Source organism: Schistocerca serialis, chromosome 6 (assembly GCF_023864345.2).
Source record: "Schistocerca serialis cubense isolate TAMUIC-IGC-003099 chromosome 6, iqSchSeri2.2, whole genome shotgun sequence".
In the NCBI taxonomy this organism is placed as follows: Eukaryota; Metazoa; Arthropoda; class Insecta; order Orthoptera; family Acrididae; genus Schistocerca; species Schistocerca serialis.
In genome coordinates, this window is record NC_064643.1 from 312,581,952 (window position 1) to 312,605,493 (window position 23,542).

The 23,542-nt window shown below is 39.2% G+C and overlaps 1 protein-coding gene across 4 annotated transcripts in view; it reads right to left on the minus strand.

Moving 5' to 3' along the window:
• LOC126484113 (cilia- and flagella-associated protein 91-like) overlaps positions 1–23,542 on the minus strand; it is a 347,241-nt gene that overhangs the window by 316,342 nt on the left and 7,357 nt on the right. The gene's annotated exons all lie outside the window — the stretch shown is intronic.

Sequence of the window (23,542 nt, forward strand, 5' to 3'; positions counted from 1 at the left end):
TACTTGCAGCCTCTGCCAGCTCTACCTTCTTCCCAGAGTAGCCCCCATTGATATTAATAGCTCCCCATCTCGTTACCATTTGTTTGCCGAGTCATATCTTAGGAATCCCTGGTTTGTCAATCAGAGATGAGACTCCGTCACCTCCAAAGGTCTGAGGCATTTTGCTCTGATTGTCGCCAGCATCATATTTAAAGTACCAGGGAAGCAGGTTGCTAGCCTTACTTGCCCCGGGTCCCATAGAATTTTACCCCTAACGGTTGAGGGACTAACTGGTGGATTTGGTAGTCTTTGCCGCCTGAGCACAAAGGTGACCACGACTCAGAATATGTCCAAGATGCCCATCCTTATTCAAAAGTAACTGGTATTCCGACTGTCAGGACCACTTACTTGGCCACTCATACGTTGCCCGTGGTTCATGAACTAGGACACGACAACAGGAACCCACACCATGAACCACGTCAATTTGTTGAAAACAAGGCAAATGTTCAAAGTCATTTGACAAACACAGTTAATATTCGGTTGATATATCCTGAAATTTTATATATACACTAAACATTAAATGACGTAAATTTGGAGAAGGTGACCACCCCACACAATTTACACCAAAATTTTAAGGAGTCAACCACACTTATGCAAGAAGAAAAGCATGATTTACATGATTTATTGAAATAATTCTCACAGGTTTTAAAGAAAACCTCAGTTTGCTAAGGGCCACATGTATCAAATGAAGGTATATCCACATGAAACTTTCTGCTGAACCTCATACACAATTCAATGAATGAAAAAGGAGACTGACAATAAGGAGATCGAGCACATGATTAAGCAGAATATAACTGAACCATTGCACTCACCATACTACAGTCCAATTTTGGCAATAGCCAAACCCGACAGTACCGTTCGCTTTGTACTGGACGCTGGAGAAATAAATAAAATCATCATATCTGTAAGAACCAGGCCAGACAATATTGAAGTGCAATTGTTAAAATTTCACAGAGTTAAGTATTTCACCTCAGGGCGTTGTAATAGTAAATTTTACTCCACCCTGAAAGTGCCAGTATACTGCCTTCATATGCAACGGTAGAAGTTACCAATTTTGCATTCTGCCATTTGGCCTTAGCGTGAGTGTTGGTGTATTTATTGCAGAATTAGATAGAGTGCTTGTGCCAGAACTTTTGTGTCAAGTCACCATGTATATGGATGACCTTACCACTACATCCACATGGGAAGCTCATGAGCAAATGCTGAGAAAAGTCTTAAAATGTTCTCTGAATATGAAGTTACTCCTAACTTGAAAAAATCTGAGTTTGCGCAGGAAGAGAGAAAATTTTTAGGCCACATCATCTCATCTACACATATTAGACCTGACCCCAACAAGCTAGATGCTGTTAAACATTTTCCTAGACCACAGACAAAGAAACAACTAAAGGCATGTCTAGGATTAGCATCATTCATGCCCAATTAGCTATTACATAGCGGTGCTCTTCTGAATTTATTGAGGAAAAATTACACGTGGTTGTGGACACCCAAGTGCCAAGAGGCAATTAAACAGGCTTTAATAAACTCAGAAAGTTTGGCATACCCAGACATGACAAAAGAATTCGGTCTTAGTACTGATGCCTCGTCACAAGGACTGGGAGAAATATTCATTCAGATCACAACAGAACAGGGATGTCAAAACATGAATGTCATTAATTTCACAAGTCGTACACTTTCAGAAAGTGAACGAGCTTATTCAGTTACAGAAACTGAGGCACTGGCAATAAAATGGGCTTTTCAAAAATTTCAATATTTTTTATGGGAAAATCACACGAAGGCATTCTGTGGCCGTCAAGTGCTTTCATCCCTATTAACATGCAAATTACTACACAAACAGTTAGCCAGATGGTTCCTGTTCTTACAACAATTCAATTTTGAAATCATTTATGTCAAGGGTGAACAGAATATATTGGCGGACACTCCTTATGCACAATGGTTCTTTTATACCTTATTACTGTAAAATGTGAAGGAACATGTCTGAGTAACAAGAAGAGCATGCATGGAGGCAAAAGGAAATGCAACAGATTGTGGATAACAACAACTCTGAACTAGGTAAATGATACAAATTGCACAGTGGAGTATTATTTTACCAAAGAACACATGATTCTCATAAGTAGTGTGTATGCTTACCAGAAAAATGCATCAACAACTTTATACAGTACACACATAATGTATAGGGACATTGAGGGGTGACAAGAGTGTGCTAGTAAAATCACATCTTACAAATTTTAGGAAAAGGGTATTGCAAGTAATCAGGAAAAGCATTATATGTCAAAAGGCTAAACACTTGAATAGATCGCCTCTTAATGAGATGCATCCAATCATACCAACAAAACCCAGAGACCTCCTGTCTATTGATGCAGCTCGACCTTTTCCAACCAGCAGAGGAGTTGCAAAATATGTAATCGCCTCATATGATGTATTTTCAAAAAACTTAAAAATGTATGCTACCACATCACTTGCAGCAGGACCCATAATAAAGAGAATAGTTGGAGATTATTTAATTCGAGTCAGCAAGCCACACTCTGAATGGAAAGAATTTGTTAAATCACACCACATAAAACATATTTTTGTATCTGGATTCCACCCAGAAGCAAGTCCCATTAAACAGGTATTTTGAAAATTCAATAGATTCATCAGAATATACATCCTACTAAACACAGTAAATAGGTAGAGTATGTAACACCTTTCGAAAAGGTACAACAAGCACTGATAGCTCTAGAACAAAATGCACATACAGGAAAGTGCTGTATGATAAAAATATTGGCCACCTTTCATGTAGGGCAAGAAATGTTATTACAAACACATCCACTATCAACAAAATGCAGGAAACAACTGAAAATGACAATTAGTGGATGTATGACCTTATGTCACACATAAAATACCACATCCAGTATGTTTACTTACTAGGTAATCCAAAAACCAGAAAAACGTGTGGATTGTACCCATGTAAAGATCTTAAGGAATTTATATGATAAGACAGAGGTCCAAGTATGGAGGTGAACATAAAAAGCACAAATTAGTTTTTAAGGAAATTAGTTTATAAGAGAATTTATATTTGCAATACTATTTGAAAAGGTAAATATTCCCAGGGCACTGTGCACTGAACATACTCATCAATAATATGCATATAAATATATATGCAACAATAATGACTGCACTGTGTTCGTACAGCACAGCAGAAAAGGGAACAGTCTGGATGGCCATTCACCCTCACACCCCCACAGCTCATCTCACTTCAATGCATGAGGACACAGCAATCATCTCGCACATGTGCAGGACTGCAAAATACTAGCAATATGCTGTTCAGCTTTCTATGAAGCAGCAAGCGCTACCACGCACAACTAAAAAGGAAATTAATCTGACCAATCAGATAAAGATTCCTTAATTCATTTGAGAGTTAATGTTGTAAATAGAACTTTGTTGGCTAATGCCATCTGTAGTCTTATGTTCTGATAAGTAGCCTAAATAGTAAGGACCAAATTATGTACATATTTATCGTAAGGAATATGACACACTTGGCAGCTTCAGGAGCGAGCGAATATTCTGACTATTTGAATGATTAAATGTAGTGCCAGTGTCACTATTCTTCATGAACTTGTAGATAAAACAGGAGGTAGATTAAGAAAGTGGGAAGCAATATTACAGAAAAAGGAGAATGAGAATATTTATAAAAAGAAAACTAAATGCCAAAAAAGGGAATATGTAAAAGATCAAATGAAATACACACACACACACACACACACACCAATTAGAAGCATAGAAACACACAGAAGAAGGAAAAACTGTGTACAATGAGATAATTAAACAAACGAAAGAACGAGTTATACTAACACTAAATACACTTTATATTCTGCTAGCTACACTTGTTTAATCTAAGAATGCCTTAAGCTAAGTTTTCTATGAACTACAACCAATTAAGCTACTCAACCACAAACTAAATGAAACTACAGCTAGCAAAACTTATATCTGACTGAATTACTACTATCCTAAAATGCCACAAGGAATTATAACTATACAAGTCAATGGATTCAACACAGCAAAGTGAGCAGGAGCAAGCTATAAGGTAAGATAAAACGTCACAACACAAAATGTAATCCCAAAAAACACATCACTGCGGGTGAATATTAAAAGAAGGAGGCAACAGAGCGATTTATTCCTAGGAAAGCCAATAAACAGAAGTATCAAATAATCTGCAGATGTATATAGCTACAAAATTTATATATACATGTATGTTCGAGTGGAAAAGTTGTCTAGCCTATGGGAGGTAACATGTATGTTTAAGAGTTTATATGATAGTTAATACTGCACAGGGTCCATTGCAAGTGCACGACCCAATTAAAGTAAATATTAAGTAAAGGCGGCAGGTACCTAAGAAGCTCCCCCCCCCCCCCCCCCCCCCATTCTATTAGTTTACAAGCATGTATGTTTGTGATTGTGTACGAATGGTAATGAGAATTGTCCGAGACAAGTACACTTGTTCTTTTACACTGCAGCAGTAAACATGAGCTCTGTTGCACTGCTTCCAAAGGGAAATAACAGATCAAAGTCACACTAACAGCAGCCTGCATCATGAAATACTGACACAAATCCTGAGCACCAAACACAATGTTGATTAAGCTACTGTGCAAATCACTTGAAAGAAAGTATCAAAAGATCATTGTTGACATTTTACATTAAATTATACTTTTTTTTTTTAAATGAACAATATCTTGAGCAAACTGACAGAGTTGCTATGGGTGGCACTTTGTCTTCTATAGTAGTTAGCCTTTTTACAGAAGAATTCAAGGGAAAAGCACTTCAGTCAGCAGTGTTGAAACCTGGTTTTGAAGATATGACGATACACTTTTGTAGTTTGGCCACATGGAGCAGCAACACTTCCTGCATTTCTGCAACACCTTAACTCCCTCCATCCGAGCATTAGTGGATAAAAATGGAGACCTCCCATTCTTAGATGTCTTGATCCACAGAAAAGAAAACAATAACTTGAGTTACAGTCTGTCTCTGTGTTTGTGCAACAGCGTGCTCTGATAAACAGATCCATGACACATTTCAACCTGCACACACAAAAGCTTAAGAACAGACAGAAGAAATAGAGAACTCCACACGGATGGTTTTTCTACCCAGTGTTGGTGGTGTGTCCTTTAAGATTGGCAGGCTCTTCAAGAAATATCAAATAAAATGTGTCTTCCACACTCCAGCATGAGTGCAAAATATGCTGAGGTCTGTTAAAGGTAACCTAGGTCTAAGGAGACCAGGCATACATAAAATTCCATGCCAGTGTGGAAATCATACATCGGCCAGATGTGTCACACTGTTAAGCATAGGTGCACTGAGCACAGAAGTCACACCAGGTTAGGTCAGCCAGAAACGTCTGCTGTGGCTGAACACTGCCTTGACACAGGAACAGCATTAACTACAGAGAGACAAAGATCCTTTCATCCACTTCCACTTACTGGGACTCCACTGTTAAAGAAGCAATCAATATATGTATAAATAACAACCTGAGCAATAGAGACACGGGATTCCAACTCAGCAAGGCATGAGAACCAGCACTGGCAGTACTAAGGCATCAACAACTGCAAAGGAACAAATCCGAGCCAACACTGACAGAGAATCAGAGTCCACACAGTTAAACTGGGGGCCAACACTTTGCCCGTGCATGCTGTGGGACACAATTTGTAGCCATGCTTTTCCCGCATCACAAATGCGAAGACTGTGGCCGTTTCTCCAGCAGGGGGCACTAGATGTCGCCCTGCTCTATGATTCGTCTACAATGATGTTATAGCCCCACCCCTTGGCACTTGCGTTTTTCTAGCAAATAAGCTTACATATTGGTGAACCATTGCAGCAACACATCAGTAAGCACCTGAATGAGACAAGCAGCTGTCTTGTTGAAATATTGTGCAGCTTTCACAACATTATCTGATGTGATGTCCATAAACCAATGAAGCTGTTACTGTGTTGGTAAAGTCTCAAACAGGACATCAATGTTGTTTTGCCTCTCGTTCATTTGGTAAAACCTTGTTTCATCAATAAATATGTATTGAATCATATTATTTTTCTTCTGAATGAGCTATAAACCAAAGATCGCCAAAGGTAAATTAACGAATTGTTTCGTGGAAAGGATAATGTTTTGATACATCGTTAAATATCTGTATGACACAAAGTAGGAAATACTCTCTTCAATTCATTAATTCATGTAGCTTCACCCTTTTGTTTCGGGAAGTGGTGGCGTACAAACGTATACTTGGATCTGTTGTACCAGCATTGTTAAAAATGTGTATTTTAACCATCCATTAAAAGTATTATTAAAAGGTTTTAGAAAAGGAATATTTATTCGCACGGTTATAAATTCAAATCCTATCTGTTTATCATTTCACACGGTGCTGATATCCTGCATCAAGAGGTTCGGTGCAGACAAGAATAATTCACACCGTTTCTGGAGAAGCGTTCCTGCATCGACATTGTCACACTCAAGACTAAACACAATGAAATTAATGTGAAGGTAATGTCTCAGACTTGATAGGCACCAACTGAACTTGGTTTACTTATACTAAAATTATTGTGCTTCGTGTGACAGATCAACAATTTCTGGCAGTTTCCAGCTACTAGAGGGAGCAGTGTGGTGCTGGTGTGCCAGACTCACACTCCCACTTTATTATTGAGCTTATGGGGAGTTGTTTCGCCGATCTTCTTTTCAGGATAACCGGCTGTGACTGTCTGCCCAACTTCTTCTCCAAATATAAGATGCTGTTTAGGAGGAACTTTTTATACTCTTAAAATAACTCCGTACACTCAGGATACTTTTAAACCAATCTTCGAGACAGTGGAAATATGAGTGTCTCTAGAATTTACGGTGAAATTCTCGAAGAACTACAAGTTTCAATGGTTGTGTTGATTATTTGGTATCGCACACTACTGGAAGCAGCAGTATGTAATGCAGATTATTTTATTGATTTTAATTTTAATAATGAACTGCCTCAGTTGCACCGTTTACCTAGAATTCTAGGTAAACGGTGCAACTGAGGCTGTTCATTATTAAAATTAAAATTAATATTAATACAGTTGCTGGCAGGGCTGTGAAATGTTGAAGATATTCATGTTTATTGACCTTGAATGTAGTGTAAGGTCTGTTGATATTGGTATCAGTTAAAGATCACCCACAATTGTGCACATATTCATAAATTACCTTCAATTTTTTAACTATTCTTTCCAATCAATTTTTCCAACTATTCAAGCAGTTATTAATCCATTTCCACACCCCTACTCAATGGTGACCTTTTAAAGGATGGTGCTGAGTAAAATATGAACAGACCTTTTAACTGCCGAGAGAAAAATTTTTGAGATAAATGATTCATATTATTGTTACAAGGAACTAATGAAACTTTCATTGTATTTGTTACATGTCCACAAGATTGGAGATGATAAAACCATTGAAGGAGCAAATTAAAATTAAATTCTGCCCACAAATGAGACGAACTGGCAATGATGATTTCAGTGGCAAGGTAGGAAGCTGCTACACTGTATGCTTATATGGCCGCACTTGGCACCATCTCTCTGGCACTCTTTTCCTTCCTGTTAATATCCTTTATGGAAATTGTATTTCTACAGAAAAGAGAAAATTTGTACAAAGTCAGAATTAAAGTGCAAGATAAGGCACTTACATTTTATGAGACTGTGTTAGATAATAATCAACTTCACTAGTGAATACTCAGCTAAACCTACTTTAATTGAAAAGTGCCAATACAGACAAAATTTAATTTTTGAAAATTTTAGTCATAATTTTCTTAAAAACTCTTCACAATGGAGTCAAAGAAAATGGTCATTGTTGAAAATTCATTACAAAACGCAATACGCCAGGATGTCGGAAATTCGAGCTTGGCAACAGTTGGAGGTAATGCGCCAATGCGTGAACTGGCCAATGGCAACCTAAACAATGAGGCTGGCGTCCCACTATCAATAAATGATGACACTAGTAATATAACTAATCATGATGTCACTTTTATAATGCTCAACGAGACAATTTCTCATTTCACGCTGGGAAACATTTTTTTCAAATGGTGAAACTGAATGACACGACAGCGAAAATTCCTTTTATTACTTTCTTACAATGTCACAAATGCAAGAACAGGAAACAGTTCTTAAAAACAGTGTAAATACTACTGAGACACACAATTTGACACAACTCATGCAACAAATAACACAACAATTTACAAAACAACAGGAAACTCAGGAAAGTGTAACACAACAACTTACAGGTATGACACAGCAGTTCACAAAACATTAGGAAAATTTAGGACAACAGTTTACACAGTAAAATCAGGCATTTAACGATTTCAAGAATAGTATTACTCAACAGTTCAGTGAAGTGAGCAGAACTACATGCACTGAATTATCCAATGAACTATCCGGGAAGTTGACAGAGTAAATAACTAAAACAAAAAATAATTATCGACATATCCCACAATATTAATATGTTAATGGAAAGAGTATCACCCATTGACAATGAACAGTAACAACTTGCACATGAGTTACAAAACCTTAGTGAAGCATATTCCAAAATTCAGGAGGCACTGTTCCAACTGGGTGAATTGGTAAAAAATGTGATGTATACAGTCAGCAAGCAGCAAGATGTGCGCGAAAACCTACCTACAGAATTACAAAAGTTAAGTCTAAGAGTGTACCAGTTAAGTTTAGAGTCAAAATTTGCCAAAGAACAGAGAGAAAAGATATGTGCAGATGTAAAGGAAATAACTGAAAAAGCTGAAGCCGGGATGCTGGATAAGGGCAGCACCCTTGCTGAAAAGGTAGATACAGTAGAAGAAGCACTAAAAAAAAAAAAAGTCAATTTCTAGCTAAAGTAGATTCAGGTTCAAAGGAATTGCTAAAACTACTGACATTCCAAAACAACATTTGATAGAAAACAAACCCTTGCTTTTTATAGAAATTAGATACTTTCACTGGTTACCCACAAAACGTGGCTAGCCCATTGAAGGAAAATAGTAAAGGTTGCAAAATGCAACAACACTTGCCGGCAGTTGTAACTGTAAAGTGAGTACAGTTGCCATCCGATATGCCACAAGCGAACATGAACACACATGTCACTAATACTGTGGCTTGTTTGTCAACATTACTTGCAGAGGATGGATTACTTAGGCATCAACAATTTCTGGTATTTGCCTCTGAAGGTTCAAATGTGTGTGAAATCTTATGGGACTTAACTGCTAAGGTCATCAGTTTCTAAGCTTACACACTACTTAACCTTAATTATCCTAAGGACACACACACACACCCATGCCCGAGGGAGGACTCGAACCTCCCCTGGGACCAGCCACACAGGCCATGACTGCAGTGCCTGAGACTGCTCAGGCCTCTGAAGGGAAAAGAACAAACCCCGTGGTCTTTATCAGAGCATTTCGAAATGTTTCACTTTGTACCTGGACCAAAGCCCAGAAAATTAGATATGTTGTTGGATATACACAGGGTGACATTCTGCTATGGGCTATGAACTTTTGGAACATTGCCACTACTATGAACAGTTTGAGAGAGCCTTCCTGGATAAACATTGGTCTGAGGCTGTACAAGAGAGGCTCATACACGAAGTATTCAACCCAGCTCCATTCAGTAGCAAACATGGAAGCTTAAGGGGCTACTTTGAAAAATATTTGAATAAAACCAGATATTGGATGAACACGGTATCTCAAGTAGACGTGCTGAAAAATTGAAAGAGTGGTCTACCTGCCCACATTACAGAAAAAGTCATTATCTGTCCAGAACATGACACCGAATACTTTCTATCTGTACTGGACTCAATAAATTTTATATATAAAGAGAGACCAATACCACCCAAACCTGTTAATATGCAGATAGTGCCACAGAGATTTATGGACCAACAAATGAACAACAGATTCGTAGTACAACCCAACCTCACTCCACACTGACCTATGGTAACAGTAATGGTAATCACAACAGAAATCGCAAAAGCCATAATTCAAGGTTGGATATAAAACAAATAGGGCAAAAATTTAACAAAAACAACTACAATGGGCAAGTACTGTATGGTTAGCCTGTACAATATGTACAGACAAGCTACTGGCAATAATCAGCTGATCGCTTGGCAAACACAAAACAATACCAGACAGCGAATAATCCACAGACAGTGGAATTTGGCCAGCAAAGTAACACTATGCCAAATAACATGCAAAGAGAATTTCAGTCGAGAGCCTCACAGGATACTACCTGGCATAATCAAACACCAACAGTTCATAGAGTAGAACTTACGACTAATCCAGAACCGATGCCACTGCAATGCCAGAAAACTTGAACCGGTCACGGCAGGTCACCTTTCTATGACCTGGGAGGAGAGTGGGAGCACAAGCTTGATCGACACTTGCTTCATCAGATTCGATCAAGGTAGTGATGTGAAAGATGATCTGTATCAAAATAATGAGGATACACAGGAAAACTTGACAGAGGGCAAGGTACAACCTACTATTAAAGCCAAAATATTTGACCTTGCTGTACCCATCGTGCATGACACAGGTGCTTTGACTAATTTGATCTTACAGGGATTCTTTCAAGAACTGAAGAAGCATGGACATATACCCACACTGCCAATGCAAAATTGCAAGGTACAAACTGTGACTGGTCAGAAATCAAAAGGAGTCAAAATACAAGCTTTAATTCCCATCCAATTAGGACAGTTTCTGTATGTCTCAATTTCTTTATAGTAGAGAAATTAATAGTTGACTGTTTAATCAGTTTGGATACATTTAGGACATAACAAGTACAAACTGATATGGGCAAGGACCAATTTCATTTCACAGTAAATAACTAATTATTTGCAATAGACCTAATCAGGGGAAGGACTGACAGACAAAAAACTGAGATTACTTACAACTTTGAGGTACAATTGGTAAATCCCACCATCATGTTTGTTAACAGATGCAACAATGAACAGTTGGCAGCAGGAGAGTTAAATGTCAACATGATAAACACGAAGGTAAGTGAATCAAAGTGTTTGTCTCAAGAACAGCAAGTGGAACTTATGGAACTGATACTTGATTACATACACATACTTACAAAAGGTCAGGTATCATTAAAGCTTTTGTTTACAAAATGGAAGTATATCCTCATGAAACTTTTTGTTCTACTTCATACCCTAACCCATGGACAAAGAGGGAAGCAGTAAAAAAAGAGATTAACAGGATGCTTGAATGGAGTATAATACAATCATCATTTTCCCCTTACTGTAGTTCTATTTTGGCAGTGAGTAAGCCAGATGGCTAGGTGCACTTGGCCCTCGACACACATAACATTAATAAGATTATTGTGCCAGTTTGCACATGTCCAGACAATTTAGAGTAACAGCTTATGAAATTCCATAATGCTAAATTTCTTACTATAATTGATCTCCAGCCCTCTTATTGTCAAACAAAACTATATGAATAAAGCCGGAAGTATACTACCTTTGTATGCGGGGGCAGGAGATTTGAATTTCAAGTATTACCGTTTGGAAGGAATGTAAGTGCACGTGCATTTATCCCTGCTTTGGACAAAGCGCTATGACCCCAACTTCTGAGTAAAGTAACAGTTTAGTCACCACACCTACTTGGGTAGAACACTTAAGATTAATTGAACAGGTACTGAACCGCTTTTCCGAACATGGAGTAACAGCAGATCTCAAGAAATCTAATTTTGGACAAGAAAAGGTAAAATTGTTAGGACAGATAATCTCTCCAGAAGGCACACTGTCAGATCCTAAAAAACTTGATGCCATTAGGAACTGTCCTGTTCCTCAAAACAAGAGGCAGTTACAAGTATACTTAGGCCTAGTCTCATTTTTCAGGGAATTCATCCCTAACCAACTTATGAACAGTGATGCTTTACTCAATCTTCTCCAGAAAAATGGACCTTGGTTATGGGACAAGCAATGTCAAACCGATCTTGAGAACATCAAGCAAGCATTATTAAATGCTCTCAACCAGACATGAAAAAGGATTTTTGCTTATGCACCAACATGTCTTCTCAAGGTTTGGGCGCATGCCTTTTTCAAATGGTAGAAGAAGAGGAAAAACTCATCCCTAAAGTAATTAGCTTCACCAGCTGCACCTTATCCAAAGCTGAACATTCATATTCAATAACGGAGCTGGAGGGTTTGGCTGTAATTTGGTACTTTAAAAAGTTTGAATATTTTCTTTGGGATAAACACACAAAAGTACACTGTGACCATCAATCCTTATTACTTTTCTTAACTTGTAAATTGCTACACTGACAGATAGCTAGCCAGGTGGTATGTGTATCTTCAAGAATTTGATTTTGAAATAGTGTACATAGAGGGAAACCAGAACATAACAGCTGATGCCCTTTCTCAATTACACCAAGGCTTAGAGGAATTTAATGATCTTTTAGAGCAGGAAGATGAAATAAGAGCTATGTTTATGGAAGACAAAACACTCCAACCGTACTATGTCCATATGTGTAAACACATGGAGCAATTACAGCAGGAAGACACACACACTGGAGTAGGGTAAGAGCAAAACTCATGCAAAATTGTGATGAAAAGTTAAAAAGGTTATTCACTATTCACAAAGGATCATGCTGCTGAACACGAACGTCATGAATTTGTGCAGTGAAAGACTTTGTAAACACATGACATGGGCACTCTGGCCTCATGCTGGACATGTGAGCGCGAACTGTGATGGTAACGGACGTTGGGCTGTGCACGCGTACTTCGCAAGTTAAACACTGTGTAGATGCTGACTGACTGACTGACAATAATGGGACTATGCGTTACAGCACCAACTTTGATAGGAGGTGAAAATTATACATACACACACCAAACAAAGTTTTGCATCACCTTGGTTCCATGAATTCCGGAACCTGTTCAGAAAATTGGAACAGAGGTCAACATAAACATCATTTCCACCCTCTTTATTGCTCATGAAAACCACACTTTGCATGTTGTACCACCATACAGTGAGACCTTCAGAGGTGGTGGTCCAGATTGCTGTAACCATTGGTACCTCTAAGACCCAGTATCATGTCCTCTTACATTGATGCATGCCTGTATTCATCATGGCATACTATCTACAAGTTCATCAAGGCACTATTGGTCCTGACTGTCCCACTCAGCGTAGACCCCTCAGAGTGATTGGTGGGTCACGTCGTCCATAGACAGCCCTTTTCAATCTATCCCAGGCATGTTCGACAGTGTCCATGTCTGGAGGACATGCTGACCACTCTAGGTGATGTTGTTATCCTGAAGGAAGCTTCACAAGATGTGCATGATGGGGACGCGAATTGTCGTCCATGAAAACGAATGCTTCGCCAATATGTTGCCAATACGGTTGCACTATTAGTCGGAGGATGGCATTCACATATCGTACATCCGTTACAGGGCCTTCCATGACCACCAGTGGAGTACATAGGCCCCACATAATGCCACCCCAAAAAAGCAGGGAACCTCCACCTTGCTACACTTGCTGAGCAGTGTGTCTAAGGCATTCAGCCTGGCCGGGCTGCCTCCAAACATCTCTCCGACGATTGGTTGAAGGCACATCCAACACTCATCGGGAAAGAGAACATGATGCCAATCCTGAGCAGTCTATTCGGCTAGCTGTTGTGCCATATGTATAAGGCTGCATGCTGACGTGGTTGCAAAGATGGACCTCGCCATGGATGTTGGGAGTGAAGCTGTGCATCATGCAGCCTATTGTGCACAGTTTGAGTCATAACATAACGTCCTGTGGCTGCACGAAAAGTATTATTCAACATGGTGGTGTTGCTGTCACGGATTCTCCAAGCCATAATCCATAGATAGCGGTCATCCACTGCAGGAGTAGCCCTTGGGCGGACTTAGCAAGGCATGTCATTGACAGTTCCTGTCTCTCTGTATCTCCTCCATATCTGAACAACATTGCTTTGGTTCACTCCGAGACACCCGGACACTTCCCTTGTTGAGAGCCCTTTCTGGCACAAAGTAACAATGCGGATGTGATCAAACCATGGTATTGACCATCTAGGCATCATTGAACTACAGACAACACAAGCCGTGCACCTCCTTCCTGGTGGAATGACTGGAACTGATTGGCTGTCAGACCCCCTCCGTCTAATAGGTGCTGCTCATGCATGGTTGTTTACATCTTTGGGCAGGTTTAGTGACATCTCTGAACAACCAATGGGACTGTGTCTGTGATACAATATCCATAGTCAACGTCTATCTTCAGGAGTTCTGGGAACTGGGGTGATGCAAAACCTTTTTTGACGTGTGTATATGGGTTAAAAGAAGCTGACTTACCCATATAAATTGATAACTATTCAGGACAACACCAACAGCCGAAAATAAAGGCTATGCCCATACTGGCCAGGATTATCAACTGTTCATTGCAAGTATTATTAAAAGGTATTAGAAAAGGAACATTTATTCGTATGGTTATAATTTCAAATCCTATCTGTCTCTCATTTCACTCAGTGCTGAGACCCTGCATCAAGAGGTTCAGTGCAGACAAGAATAATTCACACCGTTTCTGGAGGAGCATTCCTGGATTGACATTGTCACACTCAAGACTAAACACAATGGAATTAATGTGAAGGGAATGATTCAGACTTGATAGGCACCTATTGAACTTCGTTTACTCATACGAAAAATATTGTGCTTCATGTGACGTATCAACAATTTCAATGGCTGCAGAGATTATTTGGTACCACACACTACTAGAGGCAGCAGGACATAATGCAAATTATGTTTATTGACCTTCAATGTAATGAAAAGTTAAAAAGGTTTTTCAATATTCACAAAGGATCACGCTGCTGAACACGAAATTCATGAATTTGTGCAGTGAAAGACTCTGTAAATGCATGACATGGGCTCTCTGGCCTCATGGTAGACATGTGAGCGCGAAGGTCTGTTGATAATGGTATCAGTTAAAGTTCATCCAAGATTGTGCACAGATCCACAAATTACCTTCAAATTTTTTTAACTATTCTATCCAATCAATTTTTCTAATTATTCAAGCAATTATTAATCCATTTACATATCCACATCTCTATTCAAGTACAATTTCAAACACCAATCCTGAAATGAAAGATTTAAATATGTTAAAATACTGTAGCGCCACAACCGTTTGGGATAGGAGAAGTAAGTTTTGGTGCAATATTTCTGAGCGCCCAAGTTACAGCCAGGTGAGGGCCTGTTTACGGTGAGTTATGCTCACCAGCAGTTGCAAAGTAAAATAAAGGCCACAGGGGAGTAGAACCGCCGGGAAAAGTACATGCAGTGGTTTGCATGGCACAAGTCACAGGCAGAAGGGGCCCACTGGCCAACCTAAGTGTTATGAGTACGTGACGTGGAGTGGCGCGTTAGCAAAACAGAGGCATACATCTGCATATAAATAGGAGCTGGTTCACTAACAGAGCATTCCAGTGTGACAGCTCTCCTGGACAGCAGAGCATGTCACACCACCGGCTACCCGCAGCAGCAGATGGGGTGCCAGCGTTCCAGACCACGGCGGGTGCTGGTTCAACCCTCTGAGGCCAACGCAGGGTCCATAAACATCCAGCAGTGGGCCACGCCACGGTTTGCTACTGCGGGCGGACTTGTTGGCTCCCAACACATGCCGGAGGCATCCCAAGGCGAAGGCTACAGATTTGGATGTCGGATCACAGGTGCTTGTTGTCACCCGCGATCTGAACCATGACGGCAAAGAAGCATGCAGCAGGCCACTTGCGGCTTCTGGTAAGCAGCGCTGATGTGGCAGGCATGAAGACCACTGAGTCGACTGCCGGTGCATCCTGACGTCGCGGCTGTACAAGGCCAACACACAGCAGTGCGTGCATGGGTCGCTGAGGCAACCATTCCACGCCAAACCATTTTGCAGTCAGTGGAGTGGTGTCTTCAGCATTGTGGGACCCAGTGACGCAGACTGAGGTGAACGCGGTACTGTAGTTGAAAACAATAAATCACTTGGAAAGCTCGGAGGAGTCTAAATACAGTGCCTACTACCTCTTCCCGCTACATTTGGTGTTGCTGTTACATTTGGTGTCAGAAGCTGCCACAACAAAACTAAAATACCTACTACCAGAGCTTCAAATGCTACGCCTTCCATTCCTTGGTCATATTCTCAGAATGCAACTCTATCTAACAAGAAGGCTCTTATCAAAGAACTTCAAGATGGTCCCTTATCCAATCCCAACAGTACACTGAATGTATCACTAAGTCTAGTAGATACAGCTGTTTAAAATCTCTTTAAACATAATCCACAACTTCTTTCGTAACAGATGTCACTAGATGTCAAACTTCTTTTCTTTTCATAATAATTTTGTTCATATCTGGATATGATAAATACGCAATATATTTATAGATGTAAATTTGTGCCAGAACTTCACTGTCTCCCCAGTCTTAAATGGTATATCATACCATAATGGACAGTTCCTCACTCTGCATGGCAATAGCCTCTCAAAAAATTAATCTCCTCCTGGAAATCAATCAGACCTATGAATAAAGAGTCCCTGGAAATTTTTAACCATAAACTGCAGCATGAAGATCATAGTTCACTACACAGGGTGATAACATTGACACCAAGTTTAGCATATTCATATACAAATTCGTATCACTCTTTGAAGAAGTTTTTCCTATAAAGTTTGTTAGGAACAATATTTCCTCATCCTTGAAGAAGCTATGGATCACAAACATGATTAGTCAGTCATGTAATCCAAAGAGGAAACTTTCAGCTAGTGTGTCCAAGGATGCTGAAATAATTAGCCACTGTAAAATTTATTGTAATATCCTAAACAAAATGATTCAAACATCAAAAGCACTGCATTGTTGTTGTTGTTGTGGTCTTCAGTCCTGAGACTGGTTTGATGCAGCTCTCCATGCTACTCTATCCTGTGCAAGCTTCTTCATCTCCCAGTACTTACTGCAACCTACATCCTTCTGAATCTGCTTAGTGTATTCATCTCTTGGTCTCCCTCTATGATTTTTACCCTCCACGCTGCCCTCCAATGCTAAATTTGTGATCCCTTGATGCCTCAAAACATGTCCTACCAACCGATCCCTTCTTCTAGTCAAGTTGTGCCACAAACTCCTCTTCTCCCCAATCCTATTCAATACCTCCTCATTAGTTACGTGATCTACCCACCTTATCTTCAGCATTCTTCTGTAGCACCACATTTCGAAAGCTTCTATTCTCTTCTTGTCCAAACTATTTATCGTCCATGTTTCACTTCCATACATGGCTACACTCCATACAAATACTTTCAGAAACGACTTCCTGACACTTAAATCTATACTCGATGATAACAAATTTCTCTTCTTCAGAAAAGATTTCCTTGCCATTGCCAGTCTACATTTTATATCCTCTCTACTTCGACCATCATCAGTTATTTTACTCCCTAAATAGCAAAACTCCTTTACTACTTTAAGTGTCTCATTTCCTAATCTAATCCCCTACTCCCGACTTAATTCGACTACATTCCACTATCCTCGTTTTGCTTTTGTTGATGTTCATCTTATATCCTCCTTTCAAGACACTGTCCATTCCGTTCAACTGCTCTTCCAAGTCCTTTGCTGTCTCTGACAGAATTACAATGTCATCGGCGAACCTCAAAGTTTTTACTTCTTCTCCATGAATTTTAATACCTACTCCGAATTTTTCTTTTGTTTCCTTTACTGCTTGCTCAATATACAGATTGAATAACATCGGGGACAGGCTACAACCCTGTCTCACTCCTTTCCCAACCACTGCTTCCCTTTCATGCCCCTCAACTCTTATAACTGCCAACTGGTTTCTGTACAAATTGTAAATAGCCTTTCGCTCCCTGTATTTTACCCCTGCCACCTTCAGAATTTGAAAGAGAGTATTCCAGTTAACATTGTCAAAAGCTTTCTCTAAGTCTACAAATGCTAGAGACGTAGGTTTGCCTTTTCTTAATCTTTCTTCTAAGATAAGTCGTAAGGTTAGTATTGCCTCACGTGTTCCAACATTTCTATGGAATCCAAACTGATCTTCCCCGAGGTCCGCTTCTACCAGTTTTTCCATTCGTCTGTAAAGAATTTGCGTTAGTATTTTGCAGCTGTGACTTATTAAACTGATAGTTCAGTAATTTTCACATCTGTTAATGCCTGCTTTCTTTGGGATTGGAATTATTATATTCTTCTTGAAGTCTGAGGGTATTTCACCTGTCTCATACATTTTCCTCACCAGATGGTAGAGTTTAGTTAGGACTGGCTCTCCCAAGGCCATCAGTAGTTCTAATGGAATGCTGTCTACTCCTGGGGCCTTGTTTCGACTCAGGTCTTTCAGTGCTCTGTCAAATTCTTCACACAGTATCGTATCTCCCATTTCATCTTCATCTACATTCTCTTCCCTTTCTATAACATTGCACTCAAGTACATCGCGCTTGTATAGTCCCTCTATATACTCCTTCCACCTTTCTGCTTTCCCTTCTTTGCTTAGAACTGGGTTTCCATTTGAGCTCTTAATATTCATACAAGTGGTTCTCTTTTCTCCAAAGGTCTCTTTAATTTTCCTGTATGCAGTATCTATCTTACCCCTAGTGAGATAAGCCTCTACATCTTTAAATTTGTCCTCTAGCCATGCCTGCTTAGCCATTTTGCACTTCCTGTCGATCTCATTTTTGAGATGTTTGTATTCCTTTTTGCCTGCTTCATTTACTGCATTTTTGTATTTTCTCCTTTCATCAATTAAATTCAATATTTCTTCTGTTACCCAAGGATTTCTACTAGCCCTCATCTTTTTAACTACTTGATCCTCTGCTGCCTTCACTACTTCATCCCTCAAAGCTACCCATTCTTCTTCGACTGTGTTTCTTTCCCCCATTCCTGTCAATTGTTCCCTTATGCTCTCCCTGAAACACTGTACAACCTCTGATTTAGTCAGCATATCCAGGTCCCATCTCCTTAAATTTCCACCTTTTTGCAGTTTCTTCAGTTTCAATCTGCAGTTCATAACCAATAGATTGTGGTCAGAATCCACATCTGCCCCTGGAAATGTCTTACAATTTAAAACCTGGTTCCTAAATCTCTGTCTTACCATTATATAATCTATCTGATACCTTTTAGTATCTCCAGGATTCTTCCAGGTATACAACCTTCTTTTATGATTCTTGAACCAAGTGTTAGCTATGATTAAGTTATGCTCTGTGCAAAATTCTACAAGGCGGCTTCCTCTTTCATTTCTTCCCCCCAATCCATATTCACCTACTATGTTTCCTTCTCTCCCTTTTCCTACTGACGAATTCCAGTCACCCATGACTATTAAATTTTCTTTTATCTCGTCATACATTTCATCTATTTCTTCATCATCTGCAGAGCTAGTTGGCATATAAACTTGTACTACTGTAGTAGGCATGGGCTTTGTGTCTATCTTGGCCACAATAATGCGTTCACTATGCTGTTTGTAGTAGCTAACCCGCACTCCTTTTTTTTTTTTTTTATTCATTATTAAACCTACTCCTGCATTACCCCTATTTGATTTTGTATTTATAACCCTGTAATCACCTGACCAAAAGTCTTGTTCCTCCTGCCACCGAACTTCACTAATTCCCACTATATCTAACTTTAACCTATCCATTTCCCTTTTTAAATTTTCTAACCTACCTGCCCGATTAAGGGATCTGACATTCCATGCTCCGATCCGTAGAACGCCAGTTTTCTTTCTCCTGATAACGACGTCCTCTTGAGTAGTCCCCGCCCGGAGATCCGAATGGGGGACTATTTTACCTCCGGAATATTTTACCCAAGAGGACGCCATCATCATTTAATCATACAGTAAAGCTGCATGTCTTTGGGAAAAATTACGGCTGTAGTTTCCCCTTGCTTTCAGCCGTTCGCAGTACCAGCACAGCAAGGCCGTTTTGGTTAATGTTACAAGGCCAGATCAGTCAATCATCCAGACTGTTGCCCCTGCAACTACTGAAAAGGCTGCTGCCCCTCTTCAGGAACCACATGTTTGTCTGGCCTCTCAACAGATACCCCTCCGTTGTGGTTACACCTACGGTACGGCCATCTGTATCGCTGAGGCACGCAAGCCTCCCCACTGACGGCAAGGTCCATGGTTCATGGGGGGGGGAGCACTGCATTATGAACCAGAAATTGATAACTCTAATAATAAAATGAAGACTACTTAACATATACTTAGCAGTGAGACTGGGAGGAATAAAAAAAGACCTGTAGAAAACGTCAAAATCAAACACGAAGGGAATCTTTACAAAAACATGAAATCATAACTAATATCTTCAATAAACACTAACTGTCAGTGTCTGAACAAATAGGCTGCAAGGGTTCTATGAAAATTAGCAAATGCATTTTAGATCTGTTACAGTATCTGAAACTGAAAGAACAATTGCCTCCATGAAAAATAAAAACTACTGAGGAGCAGACATTATTTCTAGTAAATTGTTAAAACAGTGTTGTGTTTCTTTAAGTGATATACTGTGCCACATCTTCAATGCCTCTTTGCAACAAGGAATTGTTCCCAAAAGACTCAAGTATGTGCTGATGAAGCTTCTCTTCAAGAAAGGAAACAAAACTGAAGTTACAAATTTCAGGCCAACACCTCTCCTGGCTGTTTTTCGAAAGATACTTGAAAAGCTAATGTTTTCTAGAATTTTAGAACGACTACATAAATTCAATATTCTTAGCAAAAATCAGCTGGTTTCCGAAAAGGTCTGTCAACTGAACAAGCAATCTATGCTTTTAGAGCTAAGGTTTTGGAATCTTTAAGTGAGAAAATGGTAACAACAGGCTTATTTTGTGATTTATCTAAAACCTTTGACACCATGAACCACCAATACTACTACTGATAGCAGACCATTTAGGAATAAGTGGTTAGCAAATAACTCAGTCATACCTGAAAGATAGGAAACAAAAAGTAGTAATGGAGAGCATTAATTGTGGAGTGCCATGCGTATCTCCTCTTGGCCCTTTACTGTCCCAATATTTATAAATGATTCCCCTCATTCTACAATGACACAGTGAAATTTACCATCTTTGCAGATGATGCTAATGTAATGGTTAATGGTCGTAAATGTGAAAATGTTCAAGAGCCTATTAATAATATTCTTATAGATTTAGTTGAATGGTTTACTGCCAGTGATCTTTCACTAAACTTTAGTAAGACTAATTACATTCAGTTCACCCTAAACGGCAAAACTGAGGAAGAAATAACTGTTAAATAACAGGTAACAGAGGTAATAGAAAGAGTTTAAGTAATATAGTTATGGAGTTTTAAGACTATCTGTAGAGTAAACTGGTTCCACCATTTTTTAGATTTTTATAAGAGTCTCAGCTCATCAATTATTGCACTGTGACTTATCTCTGCCAGTGGCCAGTGGCCACTAAAAAGCAGCATACTGTGGTAACTTCCATTCTTTGATTGCATACGGAATTATTGTCTGCTGAAATTGACCTTTAGCAAATAAAATATATGTATTGTTCACAAGTGTGTTGTAAGAATGATGTGAGGTGTAAAATCTAGATGCAGTTGCAGAAACTTATTCTGGAAACTGGAAGTTATTACGGCTACTTCTTAATACATATATTCACTTATGCATTTCATCAGTGAAAACATTAATACAGATGCAACTGTGAATACCACCACTGCAACACAAGGAGGAAGCACGATTTCCACACTGAATGTAAAAATTTGAAAGTAGTGCAGAAGGGTGTATAATACTCTGGTATAAAGATATTTAATGCTGTTACCCCAGAAAGTAGGTGTGAAATAGGCTACAAATTTACATTTAAGGAGCTTCTGGGGCAATTTCTTTTAGCCACATCATTTTACAGTTTGGAAGAGTTTTTGAAACACAGTGAAACGCTGTAAAATGTATTATCATATAAACTGAGCATTAAGTTGTGTATTCATGTCATATGTGTAACTCTTTCAGTGTTGTCCTGTTTATATTTGATTTTCTGGGTTATATGTCCTTTTATATTTAATTTTCTACATTCTACACGTTGTAATCTGTCACATTCTCATTTTCAGGATCTTGTATTATGGAACAGTTTAGTAGTTATGTAACTCTCTCAGTGTTGACCTGTTTGTATTTAATTCTCTGGGCTATAGGGCCACTTCTCATATAATTTTATGTTACACATATTGTAGTTTTTACTTGTAAAAATAGTGCATAAGTACTTGTTCATTGATAATGTAAAAATTTGACACTTACTACATCCATGTGAAATTTTCACAGTTGGATCTATGGTGTAAGACACAATTAAGTAAAAATAAAATAAATAAATTACCGTACTCAATTAAATTTAGAGGGCATACGTGTGAATAGCATTAAGCAGTATAGCAATAGTTTATTGTTAATGCAGGATACAGATTAAGATTCTATGATGTCTTTGTCATGAGACAAATATACCTTGCCTCATTTCACACCACTGAACGTTTTCTTTCTTGGGGACCTAGAAATGACAGAGAGGCTTCATCCTGCCGCAGCCCTCAGTGATTCACAACCTCACAGCAGGCCACAGCCGTCCACCCACACCACCACCGCCCCACACCGAGCCCAGGGTTATTGTGCAGTTTGTCCTTCAGTGGACCCCCCGCCCGGGAACGTCTCATACCAGACGTACCAGATGAGTGTAACACCAAATGTGTACGTGGTAGAATAATTATGGTGTACGCGTATGTGGAAATGGTCCTTGCGCAGCAATCACTGGCACAGTGTAACTGAGGCGAAATGAAGGGAATCATCCTGCATTTGCCGGGCGGATTTGTGCCGGAGAATGGCATGCCTTCCTGCTTGGGAAGCAGCGTGTTAGACCAAATGGCTAGCTGGGCGGGCACACTGATAAGTATTCAGGATCACTGTGAAACTGTGAAACATCACTTCATGCAAATACTTTCATCTTGACTCCACAGATGATAGTGATGTATACTTGCAACATGTCTAGTACAACATGATTACAATATTTCTAAGAGTCACATGCTGAAATCTAGAACATGAGACTTGTAAGAGCAGCTCGTATCAGACTTCTTTTCTGACTGTGCAACAACACATAAGATACTACATATTTCTAAACATCCAGAATAAAACCCACCAATAAATCTGACATTAACAGAAATTTAGTGTTCATAGTCAGCTATGAAGTCACAGACTACATACATAGCATTCAAACAGTAAATGAATTTGAAGTAATCACATACAGCAACAGAAAATGAAACAACTAACCTGAAGGCTACATTTTACTTTTTTGAATACTCAGATGATTAGTAATTCGAAAAGAAAATATGAAGAGTTAAAGTAATGATATGTATTTAAGCTTTCATTGTGAAAGTATTTGAACTGTTTATGAATGTGATTCAGAATTTATATTAACGCAGAGTAAGGGAAGTAATCATTAGTGTGCAACTGTATGATAGTTATCGAGTACAAACAGACACTCAAGCACTTGTTACATGCATTATTAACAACAGAAAACTGAAAAATTCAAATAATGGAAAATCCAGGATGGAATGTAACAGTATTA